Genomic DNA, 20,932 nt, shown 5'->3' with positions numbered 1-20,932 from the left:
GCCTGCTCTAGCTTCTTTAGAGCATCTAAGCTATTGAAGAACACTGCTCTTCCCTCAGGAAAGGCCTTCTCCTAATAACACATTCATGTTGGAAATTCTTAATCCTCACCTGCAGAGTAGAGTTGGGGGAAAATATAATCAGGATATATTTTCAATAAAAGGAAAAGGAAAAGGGAGTCATCTCATATGAACACGATGTGGCACCTTACATAGTGCCTACTATGTGTCAGGCAGGGTTTAGGCACTGAGAGAATGGACAAGGTTGCTTCACCAAGGTCATCACATGGTAGGAAGCTCACAATATAGTGAGAAAGAGATCCTCAGACACAAGGATCCTTGAAAGCAACATGGAGCTCAGACACACTCTCAGGGAAGCCAAGAGCACTCTTCAGAGAGGAGACAAGCTGGGCCAAGGATGAGGCTTGGTGTCATTGCGAGTGACTGGTACACACAAGGTCCTGAGATTGGTCCACTGCACAGGGCATGGAAAGAAAGATTGGAACAGTCTCTTGGACCAATAGGATGACTCGGCACTAAAGATCTTGCAGTCAAGACCTGATGACTTGAGTTTGATCCCCAGAATCCAGGTAAAGGTAGGAAGAACAAGTTAGTGAACTCCACAAGACAGTTCTCTTAACCTCTCCATGCAAGCATGCATGCACGGTACCCCTGGACCTGGGCACGGCCAGACAGACAAATCTCACTCACACACACACACACACACACACACACACACACACACACACACACACACACACACACACACACTTGTTTACAAGAAGGTCTCTCCAGGAAATTAAAGCAGCAAAGTTGGAAATAAAGGTATGAATCCATAAATACTGAGTGGGACAAAGCAGAACAGAAATTGAAGGCCCACTCCTGAGATCTGGGATCAGACGTTATCAGAGCTTCCTTCTGTGAAATGTGAAGGGATGTGGTAAACACACACAGTTCTCCACACACACAGCATTTGTGCTGACTCACCCTGGTAACCCAGGCACCGAGACACTCATCCGGAGGAAAAGCAGAGACCCTTCTCTGCCAGCCAGCCACCAGCACCCATCAGACTGCATTCCAGAGGAGAAGTAGCTGCAGCTCAGACTCAGGACACCAGCTAAGTTAAGCAACAGCAACTCACGTGTGTCACTCAAGTGTCAGCGTGGCCCCTGACAGGCTATGTCAAGACTCCATTCCTCTCTGACTCAAGCCAAGGAGGGCCCTTTGATATTAGCTTTCCCATCTGGGCTCCTCTGGCATAGTACTGACTCCTTAAAAGCAGTGTGTTTCCAAGCTGACACACACACACATACATACACACACACACACACACACACAGAACTTGGTACCCTCGTGAAAACAAACACTGACTAGTGACAATATAGCACTACAGTCACGATGCTCATGAAAATGAGTCAGTTGCTGCTGCCACCCCCAGCAGAGTATCCTGCTTCTCCACCACAACAATGCTAAAACAAATGGGGCCATTTGTTTCAATAAGACACTTATTAACACAACACAATCCCCAAATCACAAACACCCAGGCCTATCACCCGCATTAACGTTTAAAATAGTCTTGTTTAACGAAGGTTATGCGGTGCTGATTGCCTATGAATAATGCACAATTAGAACATATTCTCATTGCCAGGAATTAATGGTGGTTTGCAGAGATATTTTAGTGGAGCCTCAGGCTCCCAGCCCGGCCCCACCACCCACCTGCTGAGTGACAGAGGGATTCTCAGTGGCTCCCCATCCTTACTCTCAAAGGATATGTACCTGCTCAGCACCATGCTATATTGGTCAGCGCTGTCATAAGTGCCTGTTAGAGGACAGTGAACCAAACCCATCCCTGGGGAACTCCATTCTAGAGCGCTCCCAGGGAGTGCTGTGACACAAACCACTCTGCCTCCCGGACTACCACTCTCTTTCTCCTCCGTGATGTGCTGTGATCATTTCTGCAGGGTCCGGAGGCAGATAACATTTGTATGAAAGTGGCAGGCATGTGCGCAGCAGAAAACAGCCTATCGCGGGGCTAAGGAACACTGCCCTGTTAGGATTCAATCCAGTCAGAGAGCGGTTGCTCCTTTTCCTACTGTCTGAACATCAACTGTGGCCTTGTCATGGGCTCAGACAGGACATCTCATTCCTGTGCATTAAGGGACACCCAGGAAAGCATTAACTACCCAAAGGTAGGTAGGCTGGGGCTTTAAAGTCTGAAGTTAGCGCCGGAGTTTTGAAGGTGAACTCCTTCCGGGAAAGCTGCTGACGGCTTCCTAACTGCCTTTGATTGTTACCCTCTCTGAAGTAATTCAGGCTTCTTATCTCCCAGAGATCTCAAATGCTGTTTTAGCTTACAGGGCATGGAGGCTGAGCTCCGGTCCAAATCCTAAAGAGCTGCTGCGGCAACTGCAAAGAGAGCACACAATTAACTCATTTTATTGATTTCCCAAGTTCATTCCTCACGCCGAGCAAATGGGATCAGATTTCAAAAGATTAAACTTCCATTTCACAGCCTCATTTATAGCATTAAAATCTCTCTGCCACCTGAGCTCCTTTTCGTCCATGGCTGAAGCCCCAGCGTGCCTGGTTACTGCTTCAGCTGGCTTGCTGTCTGTCTGTAAAGTAACACACAATGGCCACGGGCGGGTGTCATCAGCATTTTATAGATGAGTAAACTGAGGCACAGGCCACGATTTTTCAAATGGTAGAGTTGAGTTTTTCCTCTATGAGATGTCAATGCCATTCGTTATTCTGCTCAATTTATGTTGTTCGCCGTGCAAAGAACACAAAGAAAAGTCAAGGCACAGAGGCAGGCAAGCAAGAAGCAGTAAAGGTGGTCAATCTGCACCTCGGCCGTGGCCAAGGCTCCAGCTAACAGCCCCCTAGCCTAGGTCTTCCCATTCTCCAGGAATTCCTCACCATGCTTAGGCTTGTCCAACTTCCTCACTGAAGGGAAGAACGTTCTACGTGCCTGAGAGAACGGTAAGTACCTGAGAGAAGGGTCAGCATATCAACCTAAGTGTTTTATTCATGAGCAACTACAGAATCTACTTCTGGGGCAGGGGGCTGTTGTATTTTTCCCAAACTCTCGATGCTTGGCAGAGGCATTTCACACTACCAAAACCAGCAAATAATGCTTAAGACAGACAAACCGTAATCACTCTTTAGATTGGTAAGCGGTCTAGGCCAATAAGTAGCCAGACCACAGCACAAATCTGTGGGCAGGAGGAGGAAGATGGGTGGGAATCAAGTTAGTAGGGCAGAGGCCTCAACACAAGGGCAGTGCAGCTCTGTCTGACCCCCCCCCCCCACCAGAGCCAAACGGGCTGTCAGTGCTAAGCCAACTTGGGCTCCCAGAGTGCACACAAATGTGAATTTCCTACCTATTGAGTCAATGAATATCTTTCTGGAGGGAGGTTTAAAGTGGAGTGGTCAACTTAATTAAATAAAGGTCCAAGAAAGTCCAAGAATAACCTGGCTATAAATATTATTAAAATCCTGAGACCAAGGCTCTCAAGAGCAGAACCAAGAGGAACTGCTGTCACTCCAGGGAGACATAGCTATTTTCCTTTCACCTTACACTGATGCCTCAAACTTCACATGGACCTGATGGTGGGGTATCCCTCCACCGCCAGCTTCCTCGTGCTATCAGAATGGAGCACGTGGAGGTGCCAAGTAGCTTTTTATCTTTTATTTTGTAGTCAATAGCCAGAATCTACACACTCCACAGTCTTTAGAACGATGCTGTCACCAAATGAGTGCATGGTGAGCAGGACACTCATTTCCCAATCCAAAAATTAGAGCTCAAACACAGCTTAAGTAGTTGTGCCAATAAAGAACACGCGGTTGAATTACGAAATAGGAATAACTCACTTGTATAGCAAGAGAGCTTTCAGCTTTAACTCGAAGAAAGTAACCGGCTGCATTTGAGGTCTCCAATGTGTCAAGCGCTCAATCAACACACTGGGAGGCAAGACAATCCCTGGCCTCCAGAGATTTAACCTTGCTTGAGTCAAGACAGCTGTTTCCAAAGTGTGGTTCCCCAGGCCAGCGGCATCATCAGCATCGGCATCTGCGTCATCAGCTGAGCAAGGAAGTTCTCAGGCCCCACCTGAGACCCTCTCAGTCACAGGTCTGAGGAATGTGTGTGACACTGAGACCTAAGGAAAACCAAGGTTCAAAAACCAAGATGCACCCATGTCAGCATACGGGAGCATGAGCGCCTGGTGTCGACCTCTAGCTGTGAGCACATTTCCACACACAAGCTATAATGTGCCCGCTCCTTCACACCGTCACACTGCTGCCACACTAAATGCCGTCATCGAGCACCATCAAGCACCAGCAAATGTCACTTTGCTGTGAGAGGACCCTCAGTCCTATCCTCCATTAGGAAAACTGAACGTTTTCCTGTGTATTTGGTAGTTCATTTCAAAATTTCTCCCTTTCTCATTTTTAAGGAGGAGTAGGGGTCAGGGCTAAGTATGTTCTACTAGACTCGCTTTAGAGAGTTAAAGTAAGTTGAGTAAGAATATGACTAAGGTTCTACAAAAGCAGAGGACAGCATTGAATTCTACAAACGCTCTCCGGATGGGGGAAGAAAAAACTCAAAAATCACATTTTGAAAACGACATAGTTGGGAATCTGAACTCTGGACTTCTTTCTGCAAAGTCTTCCCAGAAAGATCCATCAAATGCATGGCAACGTCCCCCTTAGCTTTGTATAAAGTCTGTCTCCCTCAGCCTGGGACAGCACCGCTAGCCACATGACCAGGTCCAAGAGAACCCTTCCTGACCTTTAAGCACAAGAAATCAGTCCCAGAAGACATCTGCTATGAGATCTTTAAAGTTTGGATTATGTAATTCCGTATACCTTATCTCTCCAGGAGTCTGACTTTCTAGACCAGAAGCCATCCTAGAAGATGGGAGAAAAAGCTCGTTAAGTGTTCGGTAAAACCCAAGGGCTGGGGGAGTGCATGTTCGGGGCTTCTGTTGACAGGCACTGCACTACCCGTCAGAGCAGGAAAGAAAGGGAAAAAAGAAAGAGGCAGAGCAGCTCCCCAGCGTTGGCCCCTAATGGAAATGATATGCTTGCTAAAAACAGCCCTTTCTCTCCAGGAGCCCTCCCAGGCTTAGGCCTGAGCCCACACAATGGCTCTCGGCTTATATAATATCAGCACCACGTGGCACCTCCCGCCTCGGCCGAGGGGCTCTTCATCCAGCATGAACAAGAAGCACTTATTGCACAATGGAAATAAAGCGGAGACTGGAACACTAATCTCCTCCCCCAGACCACTTGAACTGCCAGATTTCATGTGGAAGTGAAAGAAAGACTAATGGGCTCAAGTACATGACAGCCATACATTACCGCGTGCCTAATGAAAACGGCCCTTTCATTACTGCCTCGTCCTCTTCCCCTCAATGCAATCAGGAAAATGTTTGTTAAACGATGACAGCTCAATAGAATACAACTTAAAAAACACCCCTCAAACTAAACCAGCCACAGTTCCAACTCTCTAAGTTTCTTCCAGATGTTCCAAGTTCAACCCTAAAAGGCCTGGGTCCTCCAAACGGGGACATGTATGAACAGCAGAGCCGACGGCTACTGGGGAAAAAAATCTGCCACAAAGATGTTTCCAACCTGAACCTGTGGAAAGTGTCAGGGAAGGACTTCCTGTATATTTTAGTAATTTGAAAGACGCATCTTTCTGCCAAAGAGCACTTAACCAAGAGCCAAAGCTAGAGCTCACGTGGGTGCCAAGTTTGCACACTGGCCCGGAGGGCTTGTTAAAATAGTGCCACTTTTCATTCCTGGTCGGACCCAGGAATTTGCATTTCTTCTTTTAAAAGCTTTTAGTAATTACTTTACTTTTACATGTAGGAGAGTTTCCTGCAGATGTATATGTATGTGTATGTGTATGTGTATGTGTATGTGTATGTGTATGTGTATGTATGTGTATGTATGTGTATGTATGTGTATGTATGTGTATGTATATATATATATGTGTATGTATGTATATGTTCGCCATATGTATGCCTGGTGCCCTTGGAGGCCAGCAAAGGGTGTCAGATCTCCTGGAACTGGAGTTAATGGATATTGGTAAGCCACCATGTGGGTACTAGGAAACGAACCTGGGCTCTCCTCAAGAGCAACTAGAAAAGTTGGGTGAGATGTAAGAGTAAGTGGGTGCCAGATGTAAATGTGCTTTTATTCGCCAGGTCTAATTGCCATCTCGGAGGCTTACTGCTGAATAAGCTCACCATTTCTAGGTTTTGGGGGTTTTTGTTTTTTTAACTCTGGCTGACACGTCAACTCAGCTGTTCTGGCCCAAACTCCTCTCCAAGCCCACTGATTCAATCCGGCTTCTCTCAGCTTCTGAGTGAATTGCTCTGCCTGGTCTCATGTTAACTTTGGCAATATGTTCTCATCTTCTGGTTCCTTCTTACTCTCTGACTTGTTCTGTCTTCACCTGCAACCTGTCTCTGTAAATCCGTCCCAGTAAACCTGCCTCCCTCTGTCTGTCCTCGTGGTAGTTGAGCATATCCTGTCTGACCTGCTCCGTCAAATCTTTCTCTGATTCATCACTTTGTCTGCTACTCAATTAGAAATCGCTTTCAAACATACATGCTTCCTTCTACAAACTAACTTTACCTTCGCTCTTAGGGATTAAAGATGTATACTAAGGGTGTGTCTGTATTCCAGCCAGATCACTGATGTAATTCGGGCATGTCTACATTCTGGCCAGATCATATCTTTGGATGTGATCCCTTGCCAGAGCAGCCATGCTGCTGAATTAAAATTCCTCTACGAACAACAAATGTCATGAACCAACTAGCCATTTCTCTTGTCCCAGAGCCTGTATTTCTTATAAGCCCAGGAGCTATTGTTTTTGATCACCATGGACCACAGGAGGGGCTGGATGAGACTGGTTGCAGCTCATCCACTACACTGCTTAAGGAACAGGAGGTGTCTATTGGCCTTCCTGGAAAGCCTAAACCTCTCGGGACCTTTTCTTCACCTGCAAATGGATGCCTACAGGACTTGGTGGCTGGATTCCTAGAAGCGCTTATCAAATTTTAGCATACAGTACTGTCCTCTGGAAGGCTTGTTGGAACTGAGTCCTGGGTTCCTCCCACTTACGATCTGCAGGCTTGGGTAGGGCCTGGTATCTGGACTTCTGATCAGTTCTCCCATGATGCCGGTTCTAGTACCTAGGCAGCCATTGCAAGCAGTTCTGTCTTACAGCATGTGAGGGCCCCTCCTTACCACTGACACAGCTGCCCTTTGGGCTATGTTTGGAACAATTCTGAAAAGAAGACTGGGGAGCAATGACCCTGCAAACTTCCTATCTCTCAGCTTAATTATTTTGAATTCTCCATTTTCTCCCCATGCTCATTATAACAACAGCTGCATCCCATCTCCCTAAACTTTTTGTCGTCGTTTTGAGACTGCTGTCACCGCACACAGGGTGATCTTGTGGGCTGGAGACATTTCCTGTTCAATGATCCAACTAGTCTGCACAATGGGCAGGGTTGCAGCAAAACTCAGCAGGAGGTACGGTCCTGAAACTGAGCATCAGATCGGTGGCTTGCCCAAAGTCTCAGAGCCAGGGAGCAGCAAGGATTCACTCCCTTGACCTCCAGTTACAGAACTTGTATGGCTCCCTTTCCGCTCTAAGAGAGCGTGTAATAAAGAAAACCTGCAGCGGTCAAGCCAGACTTCAAAAGGCAACCCATCCTTTCCAAGTGGTTCCCCCAGGCATTTGTTAAGAAACTTATCGGAGGGGTTGGGGATTTAGCTCAGTGGTAGGAGCGCTTGCCTAGCAATAGCAAGGCCCTGGGTTTGGTCCCCAGCTCCGAAAAAAAAAAAAAGAAAAAAAAAAAAAGAAACTTATCGGAACAGGTAAAAGACTGGAAGGGATTCTGCTAATAAAAACAGTACCTTTGACTTGCCTTGGGTTCATTCTATTAGAAGAAATAACTATTGTTTCTCAAATTTCTCATACAATATATTTTGATCATATTCTTTCCCACTTCCAAGTCCTCTACTACATCCTCCCTACCCATCCAATTCAGATTCTTACTGACTAGAGGCCATCTACACAAAGGTATCCTATACGATGCTAGAGAAGAGAGGCCATCCTCCACCTCTCCCAGCTACAGCCCTGTGACCAACAACAGTGACATACCTGTGAGATAGCCTAGTGCAAGAGTGGCATACATGTTTTGGGAGCAACCAACCAAACACTTCTTAAAAGTCAAATTTAAGGTCCATTCCATGAGATGAACCTCATACATGACACTGTTAATGAGGCCAAGAACCTGGGACCTTTGTGATCAGCACTCTTGAGGCCATGCTCTCTTGCGAGCCTGTTCTACAGCCCTTGCCCAGCTCATCGAAGGCAGAGAATGAAAGCGGTGCTAGAAAGAGGCCAATAGCTCAAGTTTCAGGATCCCATTGGTCTGTGTTGCCAGGGTCCACAGAACCTCACCTGAGATTTCAGTGAGACCAATCCCAAGGAAATGCCTGGCAGGTGGAGCTCTCGCCATGGCCAGGATCATCAGTACTCCCCACTTGGCTTCTCTGCACCCAGGGTGATACAAGAAAAGGGTGAGCCTTGGAGAGGATATCCCAGCCCTTCTAGGTCCAGCATATTCTCCTCTCAGTAATCTGACTCTATACAGGTCTGTCACATGAGAGTTTCAGTTCCTCCAAACCATCAAGAATGAATGTCCCTGCTTGGCCAGAGACCAGAGGATAAATCTATCCACTGAGGAGCTGCCTGTGTGCTGGGAAGACCACCCTTCTAATTCATGCCTCTAGGCCAGTCCTCCTCCAAAAGAACATGGACACGTATGTTACGTTCCAGTCAGCTGGGGGACAGTCAACACTGTCCCCACTTTGCGGGAACACATTTCGCTTTCCACAGAGCTCCACCAGCCTCCTCTGCTGGGTTATCAGCTCAAGAACAACTCTGCTGCTAACTTTCCACTCACTCTCTCCTCTGGGCCTTTTGCACACACCACTCCCCATAGTTGAAATGCTTTCCTCTCTCCTCCCTGCTTTTCACATTCCTCCAGAAGTAATCTGGATCCTTCCTCCGAAATCTTTCTGGTCAGCTTGCACCATGAATCCCCAGTATGCACCCAGTGTACCTAAAGGTAATTTTAATTTGGATATCTGCTCCCATTTCAGACTACAGTATATTCCAGGCTTCATCTCCAGCATCCAGTTCCCACAGGGAGATAATAAACACAGTTAAAATTCATGGATTCATCTCTCTATAGAGAAAGATAATTTGGTTATAGCATCACCATTTTGAATAAAATTGCAGCATACGTGCATCTCTAAACACACTCAGTATGTGAAAATCAGGCTGATCTAAAAGATACAAGGGGTTGCTAGACAGGATTCACCTGAGGACATTAAGTGTCAGGTTTCTATGCATCTAAAATAGGGCCCGGTCTCGCATCAGCTCATATTCTACTCATTCCAGCACACATTTCCTGGGCATCATCCCCAACGGAAGGCGCCACACTGAGAGTCACCGCAGTTGAGGTTTGCCATGTGTGTTCTTCAACCTCAGGGTTCAGTGGAATCAAACAATACCCACTCGAAGTCACAAGGGCAAAACAAAGACCCTGTGGCTCCACAGACATATCCAGATGGTCCCTTCAGTAACACTCTGGGGTCCCAGCACAGTGATGTTCTCAGCAACTGAGTCTTGCCTTTCAGCTGTCTCAAGAGATAGTCATAGACTCCGGGACCCTTGGAACCACCAATGATAGTTTTTCATCACAATATGTCATGTCTTCACTGTTGACAAAAATATTTGAAACAGAAGTCACCTTTACTGTGTTGTGCCTACTTCCAAGATTTAAACTGCCTATGGAAAAGTGAGTGGGCCTTGGAGTGAAGTTTGAGCCCTGAGCTGAACCACAAATCTGCTCCTGGGCCTCTTAAGTAAACTCAGGTACACAATCTACTCTAGCTAGGTTCTCACCCCATGCTTAGAGCATGATGGGGAGAGAACTAAGCCTAAAAGACAGAAACCACCAGAGCGATGAGCACAGAGAGGCATCCATCAGCAGTTGCCAAAGAATCTTTTGCCCCATCCTATGAAATCATCTTAAAAGAAGGAACGTGGATGGCTCCTTCTTGATGCCATTCAACTAGAGACACAGCCCTGAAATGCAAATCGAAATTGTAAGGCAGAATCACAGTACAATAACTAACACAGAACAGTGGCAAACAGTGGCTGTCACCATGGATATGAAGAAACCAGAAACCCCAAACACTGCCTAATGTTAATCGATGCGGCAGCGGTGGCCATGGAAAACTGAAGCCGCTGAACACAGAACCAGAGGAGGACCTGGGAAACCTGTTCTTAAACGTATACTCGGGGTTGGGGGTTGGGGATTTAGCTCAGTGGTAGAGCACTTGCCTAGCAAGCGCAAGGCCCATGGCTTATCTATCAAAAGGAATATTGCTCTCCTAGAGATTCCAACGTGAATGAAGCTTTAAAATGTGTTAAGTGAAAGAAGCCAGAAAAACAAACAAAATCTATTAATTCAATCAATATGAACTATCTAGGGGGCAATCTGTATAGACAGCAGTAGACAAGGGTTAGCAAGAGGAATGGATACAGCCTCCCTTGTGGGTGGTGTGAACACTTTGGAACTAGAGAGAAGAGTAACAGATGTTGCACGTGCTGAATACCAGATAACTGACTGAACATTTTAAAACAATGTTACTTGGATTTTTTTAATGACCTACAAGATAAAGTCATTTCTGCCTTGAAAGCAGTATGTCAAGTGCCTTTGGGGACACATTCTTCAGATGACCACCAGAAGCCTGTCTGCATGGGCATCAGGCTTGATACAGGCACCATTCTCCTGTCCGGCAGATTAATGGAGTATCTGAATCAAGTCACTGTTGTGTGTACCTAACTCAGAGATGCATACCATCTATAGGATAGGGATCCCCTTGCAGAGCTCAGTCATTTCCATGATGGCTAATAGTATTGCCTAGAAACTATGTCTATTTAAAGACCATTCCTACCACAGCATGTTATTGGCACTTTTGTTCTGCTCAGGAAATCTGACTAAATTCCCACATAAAAATTTATAAGAAGTCATACGATTAGCACAGAATGTCCCTGTGCCTTGTGTACAGCCATGGAGTGTGCCCCTGGCAACAGTAGGTGTCGATAGAGGTTCTAGCAACTGGAAGTTTTGTTCTCAGAGCTTTGTGGAGTTTACTTTCAAACCTTAAGATACTTGTTCAAGCATTTCTCAACACTCGATGCTAAAACGTGTCCATTAGAATGTGGAAAATGGGGTTTTGGTTGAGCAGACGCTCATTCCCAAGTGCACAAGGAGGGCATCTTTCCCCCATGCATATAACTGCATCGGCTTCCTTAGACCACAGGGCAGTGGCATCTCCTTTATCAAACACCACCATTCTGCTTTTCTGTTTATGTAAAAAACTTGTAGACAAAAATCTGTGGGCCTGCATTCTGCCCCGCTGCTGGGGAGCTACGCTGTGTTTACCCTGCACTGCTGTCAGGTGCTGGGCTTTAGGGAAATGCTGAGACACTGCTCAGAGAGTGGGAAGATGCAGTCTAAGATGTGGGAAGCTAAAGTTGTGGTTCCCAAGCTCCCAGGCATCCAGTCGCCACTGAGAAACTGCACAGAGAAGGCAGGAATAAAGTGGAAGGCAGGCGGGAGTCCACAGGCCTGCAACGAGACCTGGACCAGAAACTCAAACTCCCGGACATCCAGGCACCTCTGGGTCACACGGAGTTGGGAATGAGTTGGGGGCCTGTGGGCTGAGGACAATAACGAGCCCAGGATGAGGGAGTGGGAGCTTTGGCTTGGCTCATCAGGGAAGGTCCTTAGTTTAGTAGAAGTTGTCCAGAAGCACAGAGAGGCATTCTATGGGAGACTTGGGCTGCGGCTCTGTAGGCAAAGGCCTTCTGCATGTTCCTCACAGTGGTTTCCATGGAAGAGACAGTCCACGTTTATCCAAACTGTTTATTGACTCTTCCTCGTGGGAAATGGGTGCAAACCAACTAACTCTTCAGGGTGAGTCAGAGAGGGCAGCTTATTGACTAAACCCTCAATACCTCAATTGCATGGAGAACTCTGTTCTAGGGCAACATGACCACAGGTCATGTTTCCTCATGTGGGAAGCGGGGCCCATACTCCAAACCAGGAACCGAGTAGGGAACAGGGATCCACCTATGATCTCAGGTGGGTGCTTCGTTGCCAGGGACTCTGAACCCACTCAACCATACCAAGTTCCTTGGCCCAGTCTACTGTCCACAAAAATCTGAATGCTTTCAAGCAAACAAAGTTTAACTCCTTCCAAAGAATAAGAATACTGGGGTTGGGGATTTAGCTCAGCGGTAGAGCGCTTGCCTAGCAAGTGCAAGGCCCTGGGTTCGGTCCCCAGCTCCGAAAAAAAGAATAAGAATACTGTGGGACTACGAAGGATTTTGGAACCAGAAAGATAGATAAGGGTCTAAACTGAGAGAAGGGAGTTTTGTATGATATGGTTAGACCTACAAGCAAAGCCTCAGACTTTCACCAAGGTGTCCTACCTTTGACCTATCCTGCCTGCTCTGAGCACATTCTGACTGACTGGTCATTTGGAGGAGGAGGATATGCTATTTCTTGGGGGGAATATGGAGGTTACCTCAAGAATGTTGACATGTCCTCAGAATACATGCCATGCTGACTGTGGCAGGATTCACGACAGACCCAACGTGAAACCAACCCAAGTGTCTACAAGATGAACCGATGAGAAGACATGGTTTATGACATGGGATACACATCATCAAAAAGAAAGGCTAGTGTTTGCAGCAATATGGATTGTAGATTGCAGGCTATAAGAAGGTGAGGGCAGGTGAGAGACTAGAGCCTGTGATTGATTAGACAGTAGAAAAGGGGGGCAGGCTGAGAGTGTTTGAGAGGCAGAAGAGATAGAGAGGGGAGAAGGAAGGAAGATGGAGGAAGAGATCCATGTGGCTTTAAGTAGCCACAAGTAGCTCTGAAAATCCTATGAGGGATGGATAATTACAGGACAATTTGTCTTATCTAGGTGGGCAGTTTATATCAGTATCAATGGGCTCTGAGTTCATTGTGTGGATGTTTTGTTGGGTGAGAATTTACTGTAATTGATTGATAAATCGCAAGCCTCTAGAGGTTTTTATTTTACTGGGTTATGGGGATCTATGACTGCTAACCACAGAGGGCAGATGGCTGGGGATGTGAGCAGAATCCACACAAGAACTGCCAGTCAGGCTCAGTTTTCAGCATCCATGTGGTGGCTTACAACCATTGATAAGTCCAGTTCTGGGGGATTTTTGTGCCCTCTTCTGGCCATGGTGGGTACCAGCCATGTAAACAATGCACATACATGCAGACAAAACACACTTACACATAATTTTTTTCTTCAGAAATTATCTGCAAAGGATGAAAAGTCTGACCCGTATCACCATAGGAATAAACCTTCCAGGCTTTATGACATATGGAACAAACCAGATATAAAGGGACAAATACCCTACAGCCCCCATTCAGACGAATACCCTGGAATGGGCAAATGTTAGTCACAGTGGTTTCCATGGCTAGAGTGGGAGGAGTTAAGCGCGTGCAACAGGCAGATTTTCTCATAGGGTTGATAGGCATGTTTTAGGTCTGAGTGAATGGTAATGACTGCACAGTGTCCTGAGTGTACTTAATGTCACTCAACTATGTACTTACAAAAGGGGTAAAGAACAACTAAGGTGGGAAATTGTGTTATATGCACTAATTATTAAAGTCTTTTTTAAAAATTAAAATAGCTTTTTAATATTTTACCACAGTCAAGACAAATACACTGATGGGGCTGGATTCTAAGGAAACAGCATAATTCTATGAATCCTTATACCAAGCCAGGCAGCACCGGGACACAACAGTAAAGGGACCAGCCTCCTCCTGCCCTCCCATGAACCACATGCCACTAAAGAGACCCATGACCACGGCTGATGGGTTTTCACTGAGGCATAGGCCACATCAGTGAGGTTCAGGCTCAGAGCACGGGGGGCAAATCCCAGGGAAGCCTAAGGGCAGCCTTCCAGGACCAACTCACCCAGATGCAGCACAATCCCAAGATATCCCAAGCAGATCCAACTGTCACTCTGAGTAAACACTGCGCCAAGAGCTCTCACACATTCCTGCTTTCAATTCATACGTGATCCAAGCTCAGCATATTCCCCAGTGGGCACCAGTCATGCATGAATCATCTCTAAGATGCTCAAATGAGTCAGTACAACACATTCTCCAAGCCACAAATGCATTTCCATACACAGCACCTACGGGAGCGGGGATCGTGTAAGGCAAAATGCTCAAACTAGCTTGGTCAGAGCCCCAGACCTGAAACTCTTATTCTATGGCCTCTCAGTACTTCATAGGGTTCTGAAGCTCACCAAGCTGACTTGGAAAGCATTTTGGACAGTTCATACTATGTGTAATAAACTTGGCTATTATTATCACCAGCTATTCTATCTTCAAAAGACCTAAGGAGGCAGGAAAGTGGGGAGAGGCACCAACTGTCTTCACTCAGCAAACTGAGGTAAACAAAGAGCCAATAATTCAAGTGATTTGGCTCCTCTGTTGACTCCATTGCTCTCCCCAGCTACACCCCAGAACCTTCGACAATCTAAAAGCATTTGATGAAAACTTAAGAGTCTCTCATTGTTTTCTGATGTCTGAGGAAAACTGTGGAACACATGGAATTTAATGGGACTTTAAATGTTGCTTTCTCTGATGTTTACGCAAAACCTGACCAAGTCATGGGGTCCCGGACACTTGGCCAAGCATTCTTCTAAAAATGGTGCTTCTGGATATAGGAACAGGGACACAAAGCAAAGCACATGGCTTTCCTAGATGTGAACATTGCTCTCCCGATGTGAGTGCTCAAGCAACACTGCTCTCCCGGATGTGAGTGGTCCTCATCTACTCAGCGGAAGACATGAGTACTCCCAAGGGGAGTGAGCGGAGTATGGGGCTTCTCTGCTTTCAAGGTTCAAAATGAAACCTTAGCTCCTCCTGAGTCCCAGGCCCGCTGTCCAGTAATACTTACCCACCATTCCTGGTTCTGAGGTCTCTAGAGCTGACTAGAACTAGACAATCCTCTCTCAGAGATCTCCGTCTCGGTGATTGTAAATCTTGAGACTTGTCAGCCTCTGTAATTGTGTAAGCTGATTCTGTAAAGTGTGTGTGTGTGTGTGTGTGTGTGTGTGTGTGTGTGTGTGCGCGCGCGCGCGCGTGCGTGCGCATATGTGCACTTACATTATCCATGCAGATGAAGTCTGGCTTATACTTTGATTTTTTTCTTGTTTATGAGTGTGTATGAGTGTAATCACATGCAACTACCATTTTTCGATTTTAGAACAGTGTTTCAGAAGTTATACAAGATGGATGTCATAATCTAAGCTGTATTATTAGATGAGTTTGCCCAACTGTAGAGTTTTGTACATATTTAAGGTAAGCTGGGCTAAGCTATAATGCTCTGTAGGTAACATGTAACAAATACAGTTTTTCAATATACAGAATTCTTTGCTTGCAGTGGTTAACTGGGACAGAATCCATTTTAGTAGAGGAACTTTTACGTGTATTCAGTATTTCCTTTCAGGTATTTCCCACTAGTTCTCTTTCTCCGTAGCCCTTTCTGGTATACTACCACTGGCTTAGACAGGAGAGGAAGAAAAATTCCTAGAAGTCTAACACATACATACACACACACACACACACACACACACACACACACACACACACACGTGCGCGCGCTAGGCACAGTGACACAAACCTGTGGTTCTAGCATTCATGGGTTCCAGAGGCACAAGCAAAAGGACCACTCCAAGTTTGGACTACATAGTGAATTCCAGGCCAGCCAAGGCTACACAGTAGGACTGCCTTCCCTCACTGCCCCACCCCCCCAAAAAACCCAAAACAAGTGACAGAAAAGAATGAATGAGTGATGTAGCAGCCGTGGGGAGAGATGTGGCTCTCAGGGCACACTCAGGGTGGTGTGACCGTAGACATAGGAGCCACAAGAACATGGCATTGGAGGGAAGGAAACAACGGGTTATGAGGGCAATGAGACAGAACAGGCCGTCAAGATCTGTCCGCGAATTCTGAACGTGACCCTCCATTCAGACAAACAGTGATTCAGTTCTGCTTTATTTAGGAAAAGGAATCCTTTATGCCTGAATAGAAAATGCTAGAAGCCTGAAGGCCGGCTAAGTGGCACCTGTATATGTCCAGGAAGGAAGAGACCTGTAAGCTAAGACACCAATGGGGAAGTCTTGTGCCACTAAGAACAAACTGGCATCCGTCCTTGGACCCTGACAGCTCTAGGGTAGTTCCCTCACTCCCCAGGTATAAAGGCCAATCAGCCTGGGAGAAGGCCACCTATTCACACCCAAGAGCTTGTGGTCCATTCTTCTTACCAGCCTATCACTTCCTGCTACGGAGTTAGTTCCTGCCTCAGTTTTCCCTCCCAGAAACAGAGTGCAGTGTTGTCTGTAGCTCACAGAAGGGCTACAAGCATAAAACACGAAGTAAGGTCAAAGGGAAAGTTGCCAGCGAAAAGTCAGGCTCCAGCAGAAGGCAGCTTGTGTGGTGTGCAGCAAAAGCAGGCTCTTTACAGGCTAATTCTGAGATGATCACCTCCGCAAAGTGCTTCGGACCTTGTTAAAAATCATAGTACAGCAACTTGTCGCCGCTCAGCTAAGTTTACCCTCCGTGCTTCAATGAGACAGACTTAGGTACGATGAGGTAAGCTAGGTGAGGTAAGAAGCAGCTGGAGGCCTTCCCCACAGAGGTGGGGCTGAGGAACAAAGGTAGGAAGTTGAGTCATAGCAGGACTCTGGACAAAGGGCAGCCGTCCCATTGCCTCCCATTACCGGGAACTGTGGCTGAAATCTTGAGTGGAACAACCCCAGAGGCTCTACAATAGAGTCTTTCTACAATCCTTCTCCCTGGGGGCTACTCTCGGACAAGATGCTATCCCTATATTGTCAGGCATGACAGAGTCACCACTGCAAATGCTCCACATCCGAGCAGGGTACAGGAGATAAACTCTGATAAAACAGAAAACTCAAGTAACTAGGGCTCTTGTTCTGTATCTGCTGTAGGGAACACAGACGATCCAGGAGCAGGTCAATATCAGCGTGTGATTAAGAACAGCTGGTACTTCAGAGACGTTCCCACAAGCCAGACCCTATCTCCTCCAGCCTCTGTGGTAACAATTACTATGATTTTCATTCTTGTGGCGTGGTTCCATTTTGCAGATGGAGAAACTGAAGCGTGAAGAGGTGAAATAACTTGATGAGATCCTCAATACCCAGGAGAGCCGGGTCTCCATTCCAACTCAGTTGGGTCTGACTTCCCGATCTGGCAGAGAATGGCAATGTCCAAATACTGCCACCCTTCTGTTCTAAAGCAGCAGGGACAGTGTAGGAGCCCTGTCTACACTGGGAGGGATTTTAATTCTGCCTCCCAGCTTTCCTGGATGTCCTAAAACCAATAGGATATACTTCTTCAAGTAGAAAGACATAGTAGAAGTGGTCCCACTCCCCCTTCCTTTAGCCCCTCCTCTTAGAGGGAGCCCCTGGGAGATAACACTCACTCAACCTGATTATTGAGCATGCCCAGTGAGGCCCAGCCTGGATCAGCTCAAGAAGAGAAACTAGATGAACCCACAGAAAGGCTGAGAGTCAGGCAGGCTGCCAAGACACTCCACTGGAATCAGCTGTTGGCTACCTAGTGGTTTGATTAAGAAATGTTGGTTAATATTGCAAGTACAATTAAAAATGAATCAGGCGCACTCAGAAAACCAGCTCCTATAGAACTCTTCTAAGAAATTATTAGACAAGGCAAAAAGCTTTGCCAGTTTCCAATTAGTCAGCAGAAGGCACCTGGACCTGCAATTAAGCCTTCCTCGGAGGGGAAGAACTCCGAAGCTGCCCTGTGCAGTCCCACGGATGGGAGTAGACAAATGCCATGGCATATGCCTGGAAACTTCCTTCCCGAGGCCTTCTAGACAGCCTTTATGGCTTCTAGAAGGTATGCTAAGAACTTCGTCGATGCGTGCTGTTCGAGTGGCTTTAAAATAAGTAGCACTTCCTGGACATTGGCAAACCTCCCTTGGAAGAAACAATGGCACCGGCATCCCTGCTCCACGGTGGGCAGTGAGGTGGATACCAGAAGCTAAACGCGCTCCCGGGTGGATTAATCATTTAATCACAATAACCCTGGAGGTGCTCTGCACCTACTCATCCCTGAGGTCAAAGGGCACCAGTGTAGCTTCTCTGTGCCAGTTAGAAGAGTGATCTGGAGGAAGGGACTAAAGCATCTACATAGGACGCCACCACCAAGGTCAGTTTTCAATCGCAGACGTGCACGCAAGCACGCAAGCACGCACGCGCATGCGCTTTACCAAGTTACTGTGATATGCTTTGCCAAAATACGTGGAAAAATTCTGAAGGAATTCATCTGTAGGACTTTAAACATGGCTTCCCTCGGAGCTGCTGAGCCGCCTTACCATAGCCTGCCCACCTCTCAGAGCATCTCCATGGCTCTCATTCCACGTCCTTGCAACTCTAAGCTTCAGTTACCTGAAGCTGAGTAGTCGCATGGCACACAGAACTCTGCCCTGCTGTGTTCCGGCTCTTGAGTTTGGGGCAATCCACACCCCCCTTCTCCAATCTACAGTTCTTAAAACTACAGGAAGAGATCAGTGTCTCATCAGGCCATGTGCATGATTGTGCACACCATGCACTTTAAAATGATTAACTAAAGCCCTGTGCCGGCTCTAGTCACCATTAACTGCATGAATTCTGGAATGGAATGCTCGCACGGTCCTGAAAGGGAGTCCTAACCTCAAAGCCTTTTAATAAGACTCAGCTGCACACTCAAACCCTCCATTGCCTGCCTTGGCTTTCCAGGCTTCAGCTAGAGAGGGACATTTACACCTCCCAAGTAGCGTACCCTGACTTCTTTAAATGCCAGTGGGACTCCACCAAAGACATCCAAGTCACCGTCACAGACGCCCTCACTGAAGTACATTATCAGTCAGGGAAGGAGCAATAGGTCCTGAGCCCCTTCCAACTAACTCCTTTCTATAAACTCCAGCCAAGCCAGCCTCTTTCTGGCCTTGGCCTCAAGCACTTACACAATGGCATCATACTTTGCCACAGTGCCTTGCACTCCCTGGAGGTAAATCATCAGCATAATTATTACTCTCTGATAGCGAGGTAGGCTGAGTGGTGCTTTAAAAGCATTTGAAGCTCAAAATCCAATGGGGAACAGGCAGCTTGGAGAGTTTAGCTGGATACAGAGATCAGCGCGAAAGCTTATTTGTCACCATGACAGGAGGTGACAATGTGACATTTCACAAGTTTCAAAACAGCAGGGGAAAGCACCTCCCCTCTATTATTTGCAGCAAAGCTGGACTTCCAAGCACACATGCTGCACGAACTGTGAATCGCTCTAATTATTCGGCAGGCTGAATACCAAGCCAACCTCCGTCCACAGTGAGACAGATCTACACCTGAACTTTAGGAAGAGAACATTTCTAGAATCCATGCCCGCAGTTCTCTCCATCAGCATTACTTTCCCAAGAAATGGTTATTTGCAGAGTTCATAAGTGAAAGAGGCTCATGGTTCCACAGTAGGCACCGGCAAGACCCATGTTTCCTGGTCTCTTCCCCCGCCTGAGTAGGTCATGACCTTCTCCCTACCTAACAAGTCAAGGGCGGAGAGAAAAAAAAAAATCACCTCAACCAGAATGCTTTAGAAAAGGACTCTGGCTTGAACTCAGTTGGCAGAGTGCTCACCAAACATGCTCTAAAGTCAATCCCAATGCTACGTGAACTAAGCACAGTGCTGGACACCTGTAATCCCAACTTTCCAAGGTAGAGGCTGCAGGAGCCTGAGCTCAAGGTCATCCTCCACTATGTAGCAAGTTCAAAGCCAGCCTGGGCTATATGAAACCTTGTAAAAGAAATCAAAGGGGGAGGCAAAGGGAGAAAGAGAAGGGAGGGTAAGAGCCACAGTCTGCTCCTCCCCATCTCCTCCTTCCAGAGCACAGATGATCAGAACATGCTTGGGAGGAGAGGCAGTGTTTACACGCCAGGGTCCCATGTTCTGCTGCTAACTCTGTGACCTTATCCAGGCCATTATATCTCCCAAGAGAAAAATCCCTCTTTCTCTCTTTGAAAGAATTGAGTACGAAAAAAAAAAATGTCAGGTAGTATGAATCACATCATAGCATTTTAATGTGGGTTAAAACTGACAACTATACCACATTAAAACTACACTTCTCTGTTCCCTACAGCCCTCCTTCTTTAGACTAAGGTTGCCAGGTCAATATTTGTCCACGAGTAGATCATGATGGTTGTCCTTGAACAAATGGCAAAAATGATGGGGCACTAGCAGGGGTACCCATGTTTATAGACAGTGAAGTGGAAGCACGAGACACCGGCATTTTGTAAAGTACACTTGAAACTTGAAAGACAGATAGACAGACTCGATAGGTAAACATCTCTCCCCCTACAGTCATTTCACATTGCTTCCCTGAATCTCCTCCTCATAGCATCTGCCTGAGGTCTATGTATGAAGCTGAAACCATTGAGATGTTTAAAACTTAAATCATGGGGGAGGGGAATGTTTTCCACCCAAGTATCAGAGTTTTGGGGGAGGGCTGTTTATTTTTGCTTTGTTGTTTTGGTTTGTGTGTGTGTCTCTCTGTATGTGTTTCTGTGTAAGTCTCTGTCCGTGTGTCTGTGTATCTATGTCTCTGTGTGTATATCTGTGTGCAGCTGTGTGTGTGCGGCTATGTGTGTGTGAGTGTGGTTGTGTGAGTGTGGCTGAGTGTGTGTGTGTGTGTG

General features: G+C 46.6%; 1 protein-coding gene across 2 annotated transcripts in view; it reads right to left on the bottom strand.

The window, feature by feature from the left end:
- The window catches only part of Myo5b (myosin Vb), a 300,202-nt gene that overhangs the window by 224,026 nt on the left and 55,244 nt on the right, over positions 1–20,932 (bottom strand). The window lies entirely within an intron of this gene.

Source organism: Rattus norvegicus, chromosome 18 (genome assembly GCF_036323735.1).
Source record: "Rattus norvegicus strain BN/NHsdMcwi chromosome 18, GRCr8, whole genome shotgun sequence".
Classification (NCBI taxonomy): domain Eukaryota; kingdom Metazoa; phylum Chordata; class Mammalia; order Rodentia; family Muridae; genus Rattus; species Rattus norvegicus.
Note: the sequence above shows the minus strand (reverse complement) of the source record. Positions and strands in the feature narration are given on the sequence as shown.